General features: G+C 44.2%; 1 long non-coding RNA gene across 2 annotated transcripts in view; it reads left to right on the top strand.

Moving 5' to 3' along the window:
* LOC144782691 (uncharacterized) overlaps positions 1 to 18,786 on the top strand; it is a 564,841-nt gene that overhangs the window by 44,590 nt on the left and 501,465 nt on the right. Inside the window, exons 4-5 of one of the 2 annotated variants that reach the window (XR_013601209.1) lie at positions 918 to 1,075; positions 11,298 to 11,375. This is a non-coding gene — a long non-coding RNA (uncharacterized LOC144782691). Of the gene's footprint in view, positions 1 to 917; positions 1,076 to 11,297; positions 11,376 to 18,786 lie in introns of those variants that run through there. The other variant, XR_013601208.1, reaches the window with a different exon arrangement.

The following is an 18,786-nucleotide window of genomic DNA, read 5'->3' as shown; positions in this document are numbered from 1 at the left end:
GTGTAGTTTCTCGCAGGTGCACAGTATGTGGCTTAAAGATTCCTCTACTCCCCCACATGCTTAGAACTGAGTGGCTATGGTCTCGTTATACCCCCGTCTATACTTGTATGCCAACAGTGGAATCAAACCGAACCATAATTTCATTAGTTGGCTTCATTATTGGTTCTAAGGGGGAGGACAGGTAATGTTGCAAGGCCCCACTGTTGTAAAGTTTTGATGCCAAGCTTCCATGACTTAAGTTTTTCAGAGTTTGTGCATCACTATCAGACAACATTATCTTTGCTTGTTTTGTTAAGAGTATGGCTGCTACCAATGTGGGGATAGGGCTGGACTATATTTCCTGAGCTTCCAATACCTCAACACAATGCGCTAAGAATTCACACCATGTGGACCCTCGGCTGTTCATTATTGTCCAGATGTTTTTCTTTAGCGTGTTTTCCCACGCTTGTTTGGCTGTTAGACAATAGGCTATTATTCTAGCTTTTAAGATCCACTTTTGAGATGAAAGGTATAATTACCTACGTATTTGCACATGTTAGGTAGCAGCTGGTAAAAAGAACACTACAGAAACAGGCTGACTGACCTCTATCCAACCATATTGTCCTTTTATGTTAGAAAACTATTGCACAGTGAGCTAATGACGGTAGAAATGTTGCCCCCATTATTCGGATTAAGGGGTTAAGATCTGGTGAGCTATTGACTTTCCTTGCTCTACAAAAAGTGCCCTCTAAAGATTGAGCTGTTCCTTACATTCCATTGATTTCAACAGACAGCCGTCCATGGTGATCGATCCACACTCCTAAGTACTTGTATGCCATGACTATCTCAATAGGTTTACCTTCAATGTACCAAGCACCTTTTCTTTTTATTTGAAAGGAAATTATCATTGCCTTTGTTTTTGCTTTGTTTATTTTTAGATTGTTTTCTCTGCAATATAAAGACAATGCAGTTAGCAGCCGATGTAGTCCGATCGGAATTTGATCGAGCAATATGGTGTCATCCGCATATTGGAGCAATTGGATTCTGGTTCCGGCTAATTTGGGAGGGAAAGCTCAGGCTTCCGCCAAACAGTCTGGTAAGTCAGCCAGATGCAGATAAAAAAGCTTTGGGGCCAATAAGCATCCTTGCTTCACACCTCTATTGGTTTGTAATTTTTTGGTGGTAGACCAGGCTGTAGTGACTCTAATCTTGACCCAGGTTTCTGAATATAGTACAACCAATGCTTTTAAGAGAGTATTATCAATGCCCCAGTTTTTTAAATTTCATCCACAATCTCTGGTGGGGCACACGATCAAAGGCAGTTTGGAAGTCTATGTATGCAAGGTACAAGGCACTACCTTTTTTTGCAAGTGTTGTCTCAATCAAATGGGACATGCAGATCAAGTTATCTTTGATGTGCGATCCCTTTTAAAACCCTGTTTGCGTGTGAGGGATCAATTTACGCGCTTCTGCCCAAGCTGTCAGTTCTTGCAACAGTATACTAGCGTAGCACTTCTACATCTAGGAGCGCGATCATTTGATGATTTTCAGGGATGGATCTTGAGCCTTTTTTGTGTATTTGGACAAGAAGGGATCCTCTCCATGACTCAGGGATACTTCTTTCCACCTATACTCCCAGAATAAAGGTGTCATGATTATTGCCCATTTCCATGCATTCCCTTTATACCCCATGGGTGAGATACCATTGAGGCCAGGTGCCCCTCCAGAACGCATTTTTTTAATCAGATGCATAACTTTATCGGGTGTTATTTCTTTTCGGTTGTGGGAGAGATTTTGTGACTCTCTGATCCTATGTCTGTTGTTAATGTTCCTCATGAAAGTGGTTACTCCATTATTAGTGGATGTCTCCACATAAAGGGCTTCTATCTGGTTTTCCCATGCTGTAGGGGAGATATTTGTGTTTTTCGGTTGGTGACTGGATCTGAAACAGTTATTCATCCAATTCCAAACTCGCTTCTGTTCTTGTGATTTTATAATTCCATGTACTTTACCCCAATGTTTTTTTCAATCATTCTCTTTTATGACAATCTTGCGTTCCTATATTCTCGGCAGATAGCTATAAGCTTTGCCTTTAAAGAGCTATGCTCAGGCAAATCCTTGGTGGTTTTGCCCATGATATTATTTAATGTGCATTAATGTTTATTGTCACTATTAGTTATTTTTGTATTGTGAGGCGATCAATTTTGGGGGGAATTGGCAGAGTCTTGGCTTCAACACAGTGGTTAATTTTTCTCTTGTTTCTTCCAAGAGGAGTTGCCATGATGGTATTGAGGGCTGTTTGCCATTAACCTGGGCTACTTTATTCAAGAGAGATTCCACTTCTGAGTGGATTTTTTCTTGATGTTCTATCGCCCACCTTATTTTATTTATTGGTTCCAGTTTTTCCTCCTCGCCGATCAGTCTTATTCTTGGCCAGTGGCATTGCAGGAATATGATATCACAGATGATGATTACATGATCGCTTGCCACAGTTGGTGTTAGCGCAAAGTCTTGAGTTGCTTGACAGTGGGCAATCAAGAAGCATATGTTATCCAGTGTGGCCAGTCTAACATTTGAAGAAGGAGTGAAGGTGCTGGCGAGTCAGCAGCTAATCTATCGTTTAGAATGTGTAGGCCCTGATTAAAAAAAGTTGAACATTTGAGACCATGATTGTCTTTTCATTGGTACCGGCAGCTTTTATCTGAAATGGACCAGGTGGAGCCATCCAGTGCAACCAGAGGGGACTTTAGATCTGAATTCAATAGGTTGGCATTAAAGTCACCCATTATTATCCATGGATCTTCTGGACACTGTGAATGAAGGTCGTTTATTGTTGGTAACATTCTACTAAGGGCTGTTTCCCATTTAGTCTTAGATGTATGGAGATAAATGCATCCTAAAGTCATGGATTTTTCAACCGGGGTTGGTATTTCTGGTTTTAGCAACTTTGCCTTGACAAGAATATAATCTCTGCTTTCCTCACTTAGGAGTAATACCTGAGCTGCCAAGTTGTTTTTAACGTAGATTGCCACCCCTCTTGAGGCATGGCCACCTACTTGAGAGGCTGTGGTGTGTGATTCATTGACAGTGGAGTCCGGCCATGGTGTTGAGCGCAAGGCCCAAAGTTTCTTGTACAGCAATGATATCATAAGTCCGGAGGTGTTTTATTGCTTCCCTTTTAAGAACAGATTTTTTTACTTGGAAGCAAGATTGTGCTTGTTACGAAGAAGCGCCAGGATGTTTAGGACGATGGTTTAAGGCCTCAACCGATCTTTTCTGTTCTCCTCCTTAGTCAGGCATAGGCATTTGCCCCTTCTGAGTCCATTGTAATTTGTACTAACCCTTCGATCCACGATTTTGCTTTTGGGTCTGTTTGCTGAAGTCTTTTTTGTTGGATTTAGGACTCTATGCAGTTTACCACTGCTAACCAGTACTAAAATGCTTGTGCTCTCTCATTTAAACATGGCAAAATTAGACTACACCTAATTGGTACACTGTAAGTCCCCAGTGATGGGTATTACCTGTAACCATGACCTGTAAATTATTTGCTACTTCTGGGTGGCAGACATCATTATGGCACCCACTAATGTACCACTGTAAAACATCCCTCAGGCCTGCCACTGTATCAAGTTTAATAGCAAAAATGACAGGTGATGGGCACCCCAGAACACAACACTCCCGACCCTCACAGAGATCTTCTAATATATAATCATTTTGCTTCTATGGAAGAGAGGGAGGTTACCCTACCCTGCCGCATTTAATGACAGCACCTTTTATGATTTATGGACTAGTTGCTTTGCTAGCCATATTTGCGTTAGGCATTTATTCTATTTGTTGTGACAGGTATACTGCATACAAGGGCACGTTAGTTAAAATAAACATTTTAAACTTTTCTCGTGTCTCTGTCAAATCTTATTATGGACTTGTACGAGAGTGAGAGTGAAAAGGTGTGTCCTGCACACACGATTCCTATGAGGGTCGGGAGTGTTGTGTTCTGGGGTGCCTAATCACTTGTTCCTCTGTGAGTGAGTAGGAGGGCGAGTGAGACACTATAGCAAGTCAGTCCCCTGGCTCATGATGTTAAAAAGTATATGCTCAGAACTTCTAGCTGTCTCAATTCTATTATTAGGATAAGAACAGTGTTGTATTATATCTTGCTGAGGGACTACTTTACACGGAATCAGGACCTACATAATCCTCTCCCCTGAAGTGCTGCAATAGAGCATGAATTGCCCGCTACATTGGACATTTTCCTGTTTGTGCCTGGAGGACCGGGCTGGGTGCTACATCATCTCTTGCTGAGGGACTACATCACACAGACTCAGCCCCCAATTAATCCTACCACCTGAAGCACTGAAATAGATCTTGGATTTCGCACTGCATGGGACACTTTCAGGTGTGTGCCTTGGGGGACTGAGCTGGTTGCTACATAACCTCTTGCAGAGGGACTACATTACCCAGTGTCAACACCCACGTAATTCTTCTGACTCCCATCTGAAATGCTGTAATAGGGCATTGACTGCCTGCTGCATGGTTGGGGGACCAGGCTTGTTGCTGCATCATCTCTTGCTGAGGGACTTCATTACCCAAAGTCAGCACCCACGTAATCCACCTGCTTCCTGCCTGAAGTGCTGAAATAACATGTGGACTGCCCACTATATGGGATGAGCACATGCATACCCAGGGCCAGTGCAGGCCTGTCTATGCCTGTCCGGGGCTGACAAGTCCAAGCTGGGCCCACCCTCTTAGATAGTGAATCTAGGAGCATTTGGTAAGATAACCCATTTGTTATACAACTGTGGCTAATATATAGGCCACTTTCTGTTATCACCATAGGAAAGCTAAAACGTAAAAGCACAAGGACTGCAAAAGCTAACAATGTAATAACTAATTATCTTACTGATGCTATGGCTCTGATTTAAATGCAATTGTAAAAGCTGAAGGAAGATTGGTGGCTAATAAAAGTGCATTATGTGTTGTGATTACAGAAGCCATTGATGAGCCCCTAACTTTAGCAAGTCGCTCGCCCTGCATCAGACAACCTACTAATATCTGGGCACACACGTAACACAACATCTTTGCCTTGTGTGCTAACTACACTTCTTGAGATATCAGGGCTCTCACTTAGTAATGAGGTAATCTCTCCCCCTGCAAAAAGTGCAGACAGCCCATGAGATAAGGCCACTAAAAAAAAGCCTACAAAAAAATGTCTCTCTGTCCCAGGGCCGGTCTTTGAACATGAACCATTTCTCCCTAAAGGCTTGGAATTACAATTAAATAGGGTGCCTGTAAAAGAAATCCCATTCAACATGATCAAGGACCAAGATATTCTGCAGCTGAACAGTCCAGGGTAGGTATTTGGAGAAGTGCTAAAAGATTTGCCCCCTCGGTAGCTGCAATGATCAGGACTGACAACTAGGGTCGCTGGCATGTGGGAGAAATGTGTTTGTACAGGGGGGAAAGACAATTGTAGGGCATGAAGCAGAATCTCAGCTCCCTTACATCCCCACCCAGGGTAAGAACATAGCAATACATATAGCAATAGTCAAGAAAAAATTGTGGATAATTAGGATTTACGTTCAAAGGTCTTACAATATTTCTTTTCTGAAAGCAACTCATCAGCTTGCTTATCCAACTATAACAATTCAGGAAAACTTTAGATGAGTCAGTCTCCAAATTGTGTGGAATATTAGTAGACTCACAAAGAGCTTGCTCTGAAATATTAGAAGAGTAGCTGCCTCAATTCTATTATTGAGATAAGAGCAGTGGACCATGGTAAAAAGTTGAGGGTACTTCCTAATTGCTTCACTATATGCATTTGTATCATCCACATAATATGTCAACATCGATTTACGTTCAAAGGTCTTACAATATTTCTTTTCTGCAAGCAACTCATCAGCTTGCTTATCCAACTATAAAAATTCAGGGAAACTTTAGATGAGTCAGTCTCCAATTTGAGTGGAATATTAGTAGACTCACAAAGAGCTTGCTCTGAAATATTAGGAGAGTAGTGTGAGACAGAAGATGTCAGGTACTATTTAACACACATGGATAGCACTGCAAGGTAACCAATAAAGGATAATTGAACAGCAGGAGTCTATAAAGACGTCACAATTGGTATGCCTCCAAGAAACATGGCATTGAGGTCGTTTCATATTGAAGACTATTTCTCTTTTATTAAATCATCTATACCATTGCCCAGTGGATGAGGAAAAGAGAGTCTAGTGGTATTATTATCCACCATAACCCCTTTAACCCTGATGAAATCTTGCACATGCTCAGATTTTGCATTTACACTCCAAAGAAAAACTGGGTATTGTGTTGATAAACTATCATAACCCTTGACCCTGTTCCAGGCAGGTTGCTCCCCACGCCGCACAGCTCCACCTGCCTGTGCCCGTGTCCCTGACCTCACTGCTAAAGCAATATCGAGGCCCTTCATAGGTATCTGCTCGCTCTACCCCACTTGCACTTTAAGTCGCTCTAATTCTTGTTGCTATATACTGCTCCACTGCTGTTTATTTCTATTAACTTTTGTACTTTGTCTTTATATTCTGTGGCTGTATTATGTTATCATCCTGTTGTACTCTGGTTCTGCGGGTTTTGTGCCATAACCCCTTCCAGCATCCAGCCTTCCTTCCCCGTCCCTGCCGCTGCATCCCCTGCGGCCCTGCCCCCTTGTTCACCCATTCGTTAACACTCCCCTCCTACCAGCTCCCCTTCTTATGGCGGCCAAAGATGCACCAAAGGCAAGCCCATCTGCGCCCGTCTGAGCCTGGACTGCGCCCAGTGCCAGACCCCCAGGCCCCTGCGAACACCACGACACCCTACGCCGCTACGACTCCAACTTCCTCCACGCACTCAATGCCAACCGTTCATCCACCTGCTTCTAGGCCACCCCTAAGTGCACCCATGGACCCTTCTCCTGCCAAACTGCAGCTTCCCCAGCCAGCATACACCAGCACGACCTGACCCTCCTACTAGGGCAGGGCACAACCACCTCAGATTCATACTGCTCAACACCCGCTCTGTTCACAAGCATGCCATCAAACTATGGGACCTTCTTGGCTCATCCTCCCCAGACGTCGCCTTCCTGACAGTAACCTGGCTGAACCCCTCATCGGCACCCAACAACGCCATTGCCATCCCGGACGGCTACAAGATCACCCGCAGGGTCCGCACCAACATACCAGGAGGAGGAATTGCCAATGTCCACGAGAATACCCTCAGAATCTCGACCGGCACTGAAGACACCCACAGCACCAACAAACACCTGCACTTTCAGATCCACATCAATCCCAACACCACCCTCGAAGGAACCCTCGTTTAAAGAACCCCCAGACCCCGGCCACAGTTCAGCGACTCCATCACCGACATCATCAGCTCGCACGCATTGGCCTCCACAGACTACATCCTCCTCTGAGTCCTAAACTTCCATCTAGAGAGTGGCAACAACAGCAGCTCCACCACTCTGCTCAACAACTTCGCCAACCTCAGTCTCAAACAGCTCGTCACAACACCCACCCACTCCACCAGACACACACTCGACCCCATCTTCTCCGCCAGCAACCACGTTAGCTTCAGCCACGTCACCGAACTCCACTGGACCAATGCAGTCACTTCTCCTTCGAGAAAAACACCGCACACAACCACCCACAACAAATCCCCCATCGCACCTGGAACAAGGTCAATGAAGACCAGTTAATCATCATCCTCACCCGAGACCGACCACACCGACACCGCCACAACCGCCCGTAACTTCAGACAATGGATCTGCGACTGCGCCAACACCCTCGCCCCGATCAAGAAACCCTCAAACAGACGCACCGACAGAAGAGCCATCTGGTTCACCCCTGACCTTCATGCATCCAAACAGACCTGCCGAAGACTCAAGAAGAAATGGCGCCATGAACAGACACCAAACAACCTCAAGATCGCCAGCCACAAGCACCACCAACTCATTCGAACCGCCAAAAAGACCTCCTTCAAGTAACGTATCAAAAACAATGCAAGCAACAGCAAAGAGCTCTTCAACATCATAAAGGGACTCTCCAACCCCAGATCCAACTCAAACGACATCCTGCCAAACAAGACCTCTGAGACTCCCTAGCCACCTTCTTTCACCGTAAGATTGCAGACATCCATGACAGCTTCAACAAAGAAGACCCCCAACAGCCACCAACATTTCAGACTCACGGCCCCCAGCCACACCGACCTCCCACTCTCCTGGACCCACGTCACCGACAACGACACCAGCAAAATCATGAACACCATCCACTCTGGCTCACCATCCGACCCCTGCCCGCACCACATCTTCAACAAAGCAAGCTACATCATCACACCCCATCTCCGGAAGATTGTCAAAAACTCCTTCGCTGGAAGTCTGCCGAGATCAACGCCTTACTCAAGAAACCCAAGGAGGACCCTAAGGACCTCAAGAACTTCCGGCCCCTCTCCCTGCTCCCGTTATCGGGGAAAGTCATTGAGAAGATTGTCAACAGGCAACTGACACTTCCTTGAGGAGATCAACATTCTGAACTCGTCCCAATCTGGATTCCACAGCAACCACAGCACCGAATCTGCCCTCATCGCCACCACCGACGACATCAGGACCCTACTGGACAACGGCGAAACTGCGGCCCTCATCCTCCTGGAGCTCTCGCCCGCCTTCAACACCATCTGCCACAGCACCCTACGCACACAACGCAGGGATCTGCGACAAAGTACTGGACTGGACCACCTCCTTCCTCACCGGCAGAACCCATAGTGTCTGCCTTTCCGATCTGAAGCCACCAAGATCATCTGTGGCGTACCCCAAGGATCATCCCTCAGCCTGACACTGTTCATCGTCTACATGGCACCGCTCGCCAACATCGTCCGATCACATGACCTCAACATCATCTCATATGCCAACATCACCCAGCTGATCCTCTCCCTCAGCAAGGCCCACACCACTGCCAAAACCAACCTCCATTAAGGAATAAAGGCCGTCGCCGAATAGATGAAGAACAGCCACCTGAAACTGAACTCGGACAAGACAGAAGTCCTCATTCCCGCTGGGACAATCCTGGTGGCCGACTACACTGGGCGCTGCACTGACAACCACCGACCATGCCTGCAACCTGAGGTTCATCCTAGACTCATCACTATCAATGACCAAGCAAGTCAACGCAGTATACTCCTCCTGCTTCAACACCCTACGTATGCTCCACAAGATCTACAGATGATCCGCACCGGAACCAGAAGGACAGTCACCCAGGCCCTCGTCAGCAGCAGACTGGACTACGGCAACGCCCTCTGCGCGGGAACCACAGACAAACTCAAGAAACGACTACAACGCACACAGAACGCCTCTGCACGCCACATCTTCGACATCCCCCGCCACATCACAGCCCACATGAAAGACCTGCACTGGCTCCCCTGTCAATCAAGCTCCTCACCCACACCCACAAGGCGCTCCACACCACCGGACCAGCATATCTCAAAAAACGACTTACCTTCTACACCCTGAAACGTCAGCTTCGCTCTGCCGACCTCGCCCTCGCCACTGTTCCACGCATCCACGGAATGACTGCCGGTGGTAGATCATTCTTCCACCTCGCCGCCAAGACATGGAACACCCTCCCAACCCACCTGCGGCAGACCCAGACCCTGCTGACCTTCAGGAGATTTTCAAGACCTGGCTGTTCGAGCAGTAGCAGCCCCCCCAGTCCCTTGAGACCCTCACAGGTGAGTAGTGTGCTTTACAAATGTTTGATTGATATGACAATTTATTTGATTCTACTAAAAGTACAGCAGTTTTTGATTTATGGAAATGGCTTGAAGTGTTTGTTGGCAGCAGTCTATGTTTATATCTGGGTTGGGGACTTTGACATTGCTAAATGTCAAGTAGTAACAGAAGAAGGCTGTGAGTAAATGAATGACTTTGGTAAAGGTCAATTTCACTTTTTGCATGACCGGTATGGGGATGCATTTAATGATGTGATGTATAAGTATAATTTAGACTTGATGGTGCAGAATCTGAGAAATGAAAATGCTATGCTACTGACTTTTTTTTTGGGGGGGAGGGGCTTGTAACTTTTCAATCATTGATCATATTTTAATATCTATACATAATCTAACAATGCTTGACTCATTTAGGGCTGTGTCGAGCTCTTTTAGTGCCCATCAACCGCTACTTTTAGTCCTCACTTTAGAGGCCCAACAGAAAGACAGAGCAAAGCTAGCCACCCATGTATGAACAGAAGGTAACAAAGGGACAATCCATGAGTGGATGGCTTTAATGAAACTTCCCATCAAGAAAAAATTAGAAAGACCAATAAAGAATTATTTTTTTATTTGTACAGAATGGGACACCCGCCTGCACAAAATACTTGCAGCTTTTAGTAAGCTTAAAGCTGAAATTGCAGCCAGCCTAATAACTAGGAATACATTTGATAACTCAAATAAGGTATGAGGTTGATCTCCAATGTTTGTGTGAAAATCAGAACTTTAAATGAGCATAATAGGCCTCAGCAAGAAATAGGGAGGAAGTCAAATCAAAGCAACAAATTCATATGCAAGCACTTGAGAATAGGCAAGCTCATTTCTGAAAGACTTGAGATGATCTAGAGAAGGTAGCTGTATTGAGAGATACTACAATTAATCAACGGTTTCTCATACAATCAACAGCCCCTAAGTTACATGTCCCACCAGCAGACTGAATAACTCACTATGGTAGGATTTTCAACCCTGATAATGAAGCTGTGGACTTTTGACCAAATGAAATATTTTTGTAGCCCTCCTTATTTAACTCCATTTGCCTTCTATAAAGTTAATATAGCCTTGGAAGACATGCACATGGGAAGGCCCCTGGCCACTAATGAGGTCCCCATGGGTGCCTATAAATCCTACCCAGCACTTTGGAGACCCATTTTAACACAAGTGTGGACAGCAGGGGCAAAAGGTTGCATTTCAGCAACATGGACCAAAAATGCAATAGTCCCAATTTTCAAAAGGGGGAATGGGTTGAACCACAATGCTACAGACCAATTTGTCTCCTTGTTTCATCCGCCAAGATGTTTGGTAGAATACTACTTAAAAGATTAGAGACATGGGTGGATGATAATTATTTGCTTGCGGACTCACAATTTGGCCTTACGAGTGAAGTCGGCACCTTGGAGCAATATATTTAAATGTGCCCATAAGTAATCCTACCATAGCATAAAAAGTCCAAATCCATCTATGCTTTGCTGACTTAAGTAGTGCATTCAACAAGGTCAACTAGGCCAAGTTGTGGAAGATCTTGTCCGATATATGTCATTTCTTTTTTGTCACAGCTGTATAGTCATATTGTGTACATTATGGTACAAATGAGGATTGCACTCCAGGATTTATAGTCACACGAGGAATTCAGCAAGGGTATGTCTTGCACACTTTTTATTCTCTCAATATATAAATGCTGATTGCCAACCCCCCTAATGTTGGCGAGAGTCAAATACTATCTTTTTTATGCCAACGATGTGGTATTAATATTACAAACCACCAACGATTTACAGCGCCTGATTGAAGGTTTTGTTACATAAATGGAGTGCAAAGATATAAGACTGAATTTGACTAAAACATTTGTTATGGCATTTGGCACAGGTAAAATGAGAGAACACATTTTGTTAATGGTCAGGCTCAGTTGATACTGAAAGTTTTACCTGCCTGGGCTTACATTTTTCCAATACTGCTTTTTTGGGTTCTCATTTGAAAATTTGAAAATTCAATTTTTGGAGAACCTCCGAATAAAATTTCAGATTTTCTACTAAAATTGAAAGTGTTTGGTCTTAACATACAGTGACATTGTTCTTCTTGTCAAAAATAATTTGTTCATACATGCATGGATTATAACATGCGTTGGTATCATTATTGCTGAGGTCAGCGCTGCTGTGCAGGCACAATTTACAGTATACATTGACATTGCATTGACTGGTATTGTTGAGGTTAAGTGGGCACAGGTTGTGGCATACGTTCACATCGCATTTACTGACATTGCCATTGTCGGACCTGCACATATCATGCATTCACCCATCAAAACATTAGTATGGTTGAAAGAGAGATATTGCAGTTATATAGAAATAAGTGCATTAGCAGTGTTATCTGTGGGGCCTCTTTTTAGGGTACGTCAAATTGTCACTACAGACATGCGAGAACAACGTTTTTTGCAGCCTGTTGGTAGTACCACAATCTACTTTTACATAAATCATCCACAGTGAGGTAGTGGTCTCTTATTTAGATGATACTATTAACATCAGTGGTCTCTTGACTTGGCACAGTATCTGTAATAAGTCTGGGACTAAGATTACTAAAGTCATAATTAAAGACTGCTTGGCTCTTGATAGCAGAGATTAAATTCCCTGGCAGGCTCAGGTGAAAAGCCTCTTAAATAAAATGGATACAAATATTAGTTTGAATGTTCCAGTTAGTATCTTATGTTACAGTAAAGAGGAACTGAAGACACTTCTAATGTGCCATAGAGAGGCTAGGAGAGAATCTAGGAAGACTGTCAAATCAACAGTTCAGAGATATTTTAATGGCCCGACAAAAAACTGTATTCAAAGTTATACTCAGGACAAATTCTACCTGACAAGGTAGCATTTTCCAAAATGAGTGTATGGAATGAGCACTTACCCAAATGCCCTTGCGATGCCAATCTACTCAGTACTTTATCCAGTTCATCAATTTTTATCAGAGTTATAACACATAAATTGTTTAATTTTATGGATGATTTTAATCTCCTATGTAAATTGGACATGTTGGACTTGTGCTTTTCAGTTTCTGCATTTATTTCTTCTGTAATAAAACAAAGGAAAACATATGGCGCGCCGAAGTTGTGCCAAAGTCCAGCCCGTCTGCGCCCGTCAGCGACCTGACACGGCCAGGGGCCAGTTCCATTCCCTGTCAGGGTCAATCACCATCCCATACTTACTCCAGGGAAACCCTCCTAAAACTAAGGCCTCCTCAGTGCTCTCATAACCTACTCTTGTGCTGTCATTTAACCCCACTGACATGTACGGCTTGTAATCTTTCCCTTACTTCCCTCCCTTCCATGCTTAACATTGCAGCCTCTGACTTTCTGCAGCCTCAATCAAGGCACTTACCCGCTGATTTCTCTCAAAAACTCACCTTTATCAGCCTGAACTGCAGGTCACTACCAAGGCACAAGAGAAATATCTTTGTCCTACTTACTTCCTCCCAACCAGCTGCCCTATTCCTGACGGAGACATGGTTAAATGACAGTTCTGGCCCTGATATAGCATCCGCCCTTCCCGACAATTACACCTATATCGGCAAAAATAGAGCAGGGAAAGAGGGAGGAGGGATAGCCATCATTTTTAAACGAATATACTCCTGTAAATGGGAGGATATAGATATCCCCAACAGTGAAGTCGGCCGGTTTAAACTATTGCTATCCCCAAACTACACTCTCTCCGGAATACTCATCTATCGGCCCCCTGGCCCAGCCAGCTCGTGGGCTTCACTCTCCCGGAATACATCGCCCCTATACGGTTAAACACCACCAACTTCCTGCTCATTGGTGACCTTAACATACACCTTAATGATACATCTTGCACCACTAGCACCAATCTCACACTGGATCTAGCAGCATTGAACAACGCTCTGCATAATTCGGGCCCAACTCATAAGGCAGGTAATTTTCTTGATCCCATTTTCTCTAATTTGGATACTATTACAAGCGGGCCTTCCTTACCCATCCCTTGGTCAGATCACTACCTGGTAGAGTTCACGATAATAATCGATCGGTCCCCTAAGTCTCCAGTAATTCCCACAGAACCTAGATTAACCAGAAATTGGAAAAATCTTGACTCCGAGAGATTCAACTCCTGTCTTGAGAACATAAAGCCCCTCACCTCCGTGACTAGCATTGAAGAGGAGGCGGCCATCCACAGCTGGCTCACCTCGGCTGTTAATATGTGCCTCCCTCAGCGGAAGAAAAAGTACAATCTGCACCATCCCCTCGCCCCTTGGTTCACAGACCTGTTAAAAAGAGAAAAAAACATCTGCGAAAACCTTGAGCGGAAGTGGCGTACTCACTATGACCCCTGCACCAAGCAACTGTATAAAACGGCTCTTGCCAAATATCATGCACTTTGTAACACAGCTAGAGCAGAATATGTCACTGTGACTATACGCAATGCCCAAAAGCGCCCCAGAGCACTTTTTAAAGTTGTTCAGGAGCTCTCTGGTGCATCCGGTCAACCTAAAGCACCATGTCTAGACACAATGCAATGCAATACTTTGGCAGAATTTTTTATCTCCAAAATCAATAATATTTATGCCGACTTCGGAGACCCTATCCCCTCCCACCCACTCTTGGAGCAACCTAGAATGCCTGTGCCCTGTGCATCCGAGCCACCGGATCATACTCCCCACTTTCCCTTACAGCAGTTAACTACCTGGGACCCTCTTGATATCACCACACTGCAAGATATCATCAGCAACATTAAATCTGGCTCCCCGTTGGACCCTATCCCCCCCCAAATCTTACAAACCCTAGACACCTCTTCCCTTAATCTTATTTTAGAATTACTTAACACCTCCCTTAGGGAAGCCAAGGTCCCAAGCGCATGGAAACACGCCATGATAGTCCCGCTATTAAAAAAAGCAAATGCAGACCCCCAACAACCCATCTAATTTCTGACCCATTTCACTCCTTCCGGTCTATTCCAAAATTTTGGAAAAACACATGAATGCACAACTCACCAAATACGTTGAAACTTGGAACCTCCTTCACCAATCTCAGTCTGGCTTCAGGTCTGGTTTCTCGACAGAATCTACTCTCTTGGGGGTCTCTGAGACCAGTCGATGCCAGGTCGACAAAGGGGAAACAGTGGCACTTATTTTGCTCGACCTAAGTGCCGCTTGTGACACTGTCTCCCACAACATCCTTCTTAACATCCTTATGTCTTCCGGCATCACTGGCTCAGCCCTTGAGTGGCTTGCTAGCTTCCTCTCCAATCGCACTTTCCAAGTCTTCTCTTCCACATCTGCTTCCAAAGTACATAAATCTGTCTATGGTGTCCCTCAGGGCTCCATTTTGAGTCGTATACAAAAGGGGGGACAATGGAGGACAATATTTACCGGGGTCCAATGTACGTGTCCAGTAAGCAATATACAACAGTTGTACAAGGTTCCCCAAGGGAGGGGGAGGGGAGGAAGGAAGGAAGGAGAGGAACAGCCACTCTCAGGAGTGTACAACAGGGAATCAAGTAAACCCTTAACGGAATAAGGATGCCTCACACAATTAGAAGGTTGGACAACAATAGCCGTCCGTCCGAATAACTGTATTGTGTCATCATTGGCCTCCTGCTCCAACGACAAGCTGGCGGTGCAATGCCTGCCGGGTAACACGTAGTGCTACTCTTTTGGTGGAGTTCTTTTATTCCTGGCCAATGGGTGCATGCGTGTGAGGGACCTAAGAAGTGCAATTGTGAGCGTGAGTGGAAATTAAAAATAAGTCAGTAGAGTCCATTAGAACATTTTTAATAGGGTGGCTCACTGCTTAATTAAAATTGATAAAGGGAGGGGTAGCGAAGCGCAACAGTAAGGGTGATGTTTCACGCCAGTTATGGCACAATACAGTTATTCGGACGGACGGCTATTGTTGTCCAACCTTCTAATTGTGTGAGGCATCCTTATTCCGTTAAGGGTTTACTTGATTCCCTGTTGTACACTCCTGAGAGTGGCTGTTCCTCTCCTTCCTTCCTTTCCTCCCCTCCCCCTCCCTTGAGGAACCTTGTACAACTGTTGTATATTACTCCATTTTGAGTCCCCTACTTTTTAATTTATATGTAAGACATTTGGCCACTATTGCGGAGCAAGCTGGGCTCACCATCTACTCTTACGCTGATGATACTCAGATCATCTACTCTCTCTCTACTGGCCATCATTCTACTACTTCTTCCCTTTGCTCAGGACTTAACAACATTGCTACCTGGATGCATGAAAATAAATTAAAACTTAACGGTGGGAAAACTGAACTTCTCCTGATTGGTCACAATACCACCTTATGGGGTCCTCACCACTGGCCATCTCAAATGGGCACTCTTCCTGCTCCCTCCAAAACCGCTCGCAACCTTGGCATAATTTTTGATGACCTGTTGTCTATGAAACAACATGCGGTCAGAGTCTCTTCCACTTGCACGACCATTCTGAAATGGCTCAGAAAGATCTTCTGGATGCTCCCTCAGGACACTAAACAAACAGAAGTCCAGGCTTTAATCACTTCCAGACTGGACTACGGTAATGTGCTCTTCCTGGGGGCCTGCAAGGAAGCAACTCGTAAACTGCAAACAGTACAGAACATTGCTGTCCGGCTTCTTTGCAACCTTCCCAACAAGTCCCACACTTCCTCTTCCCTACGAAGCCTTCACTGGCTCCGCATTGAAAGTCGCACAAAGTTTAAGGCCCTCTGCTTTATGCACAAAATTAACTTAGGCAGTGCCCCTCCCTATCTCCGAACTTTAGTCCACCAATACTGCCCTTCCCGCACCCTTCGCTCATCCAACCAGCATATGTTTCAGATCCCCAGGATCAAAAAAGCCAGAATGGGCGGTCGCTCCTTTGCTTATCTGGCTCCGTCGCTGTGGAACTCTCTTCCTCTCCCACTGCGTACTGAACCCAACTACCTTAAGTTCCGCAGGGATGTAAAAACTTGGTTGTTTAACCAATAGACCTTTTTCCGCTGGGATGTAAAAACGTGGTTGTTTAACCAATAGACCTTTTTCCTGTCCAGTCTTTTTGGTATTATGCCCTCAACCTGTTTTTAGCGCCGGAAAACCTCCGGGTAGCTGTGCGCTCTACAAACTTAAATATAATAATAATAATATAGTCACTTAGAAAATGTACTTTCTGAGACTGATTAAACGTCCATATCATATCATATATTATGATATGATTTTAAATTGATTATTGAAGCTGGATTTTTACATGACCTCCGTCTGCATGTTAGCAATGTAATAATTTCACACCTAATACTATGCATTATTCTTTTTAATAGATTTTTAAAATATTTTTTAGAACAATGTTTCTGAAGACTACTGTATTGTCTTATATTTTTATGTATATTTTATGGATTCTCAATTTTTGTAACTGAATTGATTACTGATAAGTTTCAAACCCAAGTTGAGTAGATCCTGTATTAAATGTTTGGACTCCGGATTGGAAAGCTTGTCAAGATGATAATAAATTTAACCCAGCAGCAAGAATACTGAAACATTCCCCATATGTGGAGCTAGCAGCTCAGACAGCCTTAGGTTGAAATAACCAAGCAATCAGCTTCAGAAATTGCTCTCCTTGCACCATCTCCCACCAAAGTCTACTCCAAGATCCTCTTTTCTTCCCTTGTGAGCTCAGGCACTTAAAACAAGAGTTGTCTGTCTGTCTCCAGATTTATGGGAAGTTGGCTGGCTTGAGAGAGGTGTTGATGATGGAACTGAGTGGAGCACGGATCATGACTCTAAGCAGGTTGTAGTTATGGCGTGGCTGGAGTCTGTGGGAGCCCCTGAGTGGATTGTCTTCATTACTGTTGCAGTGTTCTCGATGGATAGAGGGTTCCAAGAAGCCAGTTGGTAGATTTTGGTTGATATGGTTAGCAGGTTAGCAGGTTAGAAAGGTCGATGGGGGGTGGCTGGTATGAAGTTGCTGTAGACCTTGGTGATTTCTTTGTGGAACAACTAGGCGAGATTGTTGTAGAGTTCTTGTGTATGGCTGATGGTTTGGATAGCGGCTGTTGAGTTGGTGAATTCCTTGATGATGGTAAAAAGCTCATTCAAGTTGTTGGAGCTAGATCTGATTCTCAGGGTTATGGCCATTGTCTTGGTCTTCTTTACTTGATGGTGGTAGTGTCTAGGTGCAGCATTGTATGTGTTTCTTGCGATGATTCCATGGGTAGTTCTCCATTTCCTTTCACATTGTGTGTAAACTCTCTTGGATTCTCTGAGGTCATAGTTGCACCAGCTAGCTTATTTCTTGGATCATTTGGGTTTGGTGTTTTTCAGAGGTGTAAGGGAATTGGTGCAGGTGGGGATCCAGTTGTTGGAATTTCCTTTGTTGGTGAGGTCGTTGTTGGGATCTACGTAGTTTAGTTGTAAGGTGTTCCTTTTTCTGTAACTTTCTTCCAGAAGCAGTGTGGGGTGTTGCTAGACTCCGTTGGCATTGTTGGAGGCCCTGTTATATGGAAGTGGATGACTGAGTGGCTTTTATGTGTGTAGAGTGATGTTGCTGACAGTGGTGCAAATCATCAGATAGACACAATCGAATATAAGAGTGAAGGCAACTGGCTGCTCCTCAATGAACAGTAAGGTACAGGCATCCCAGTTAATATAATGATTGGAAAAGGGAGGGATGCAGTTTTATAATTATACCTCAATCATTCTTTAGGAGATGTACAATGATTCAGCCTTTAGCTGTTGAACTCTTGTCTCACCTGTCGAATGCAGTGATTGGAGATGAAAAAATTACTAAAGGAGCTCTTCATGTCAGCATGATATCACAATTACACCAATCTCATGGCAGAACTACAGATTATTATTATTACTATTGCTTCAAACTGCAAATCTGAGTGCTGACATTTAAGGAAGTTATATTTCCTCTAAATCCTTCCTTTTTTTCTTGTCATTTTGTTGGTAATATTTCCCATCAAATAATCTTCTCGACTGTGTGTTTTAGAAAGAAAGGCTTTACATCACCTATTCTGTAATTGTTTGTTTGCTGTATAAAATAGTTTGCAAAAAATAAACTTGTCAGCCAAAAACTGCTAAA

The sequence above is a fragment of the Lissotriton helveticus genome, chromosome 9 (genome assembly GCF_964261635.1).
Source record: "Lissotriton helveticus chromosome 9, aLisHel1.1, whole genome shotgun sequence".
NCBI lineage: Eukaryota > Metazoa > Chordata > Amphibia > Caudata > Salamandridae > Lissotriton > Lissotriton helveticus.
This window is presented reverse-complemented; position numbering and strand designations above follow the sequence as displayed.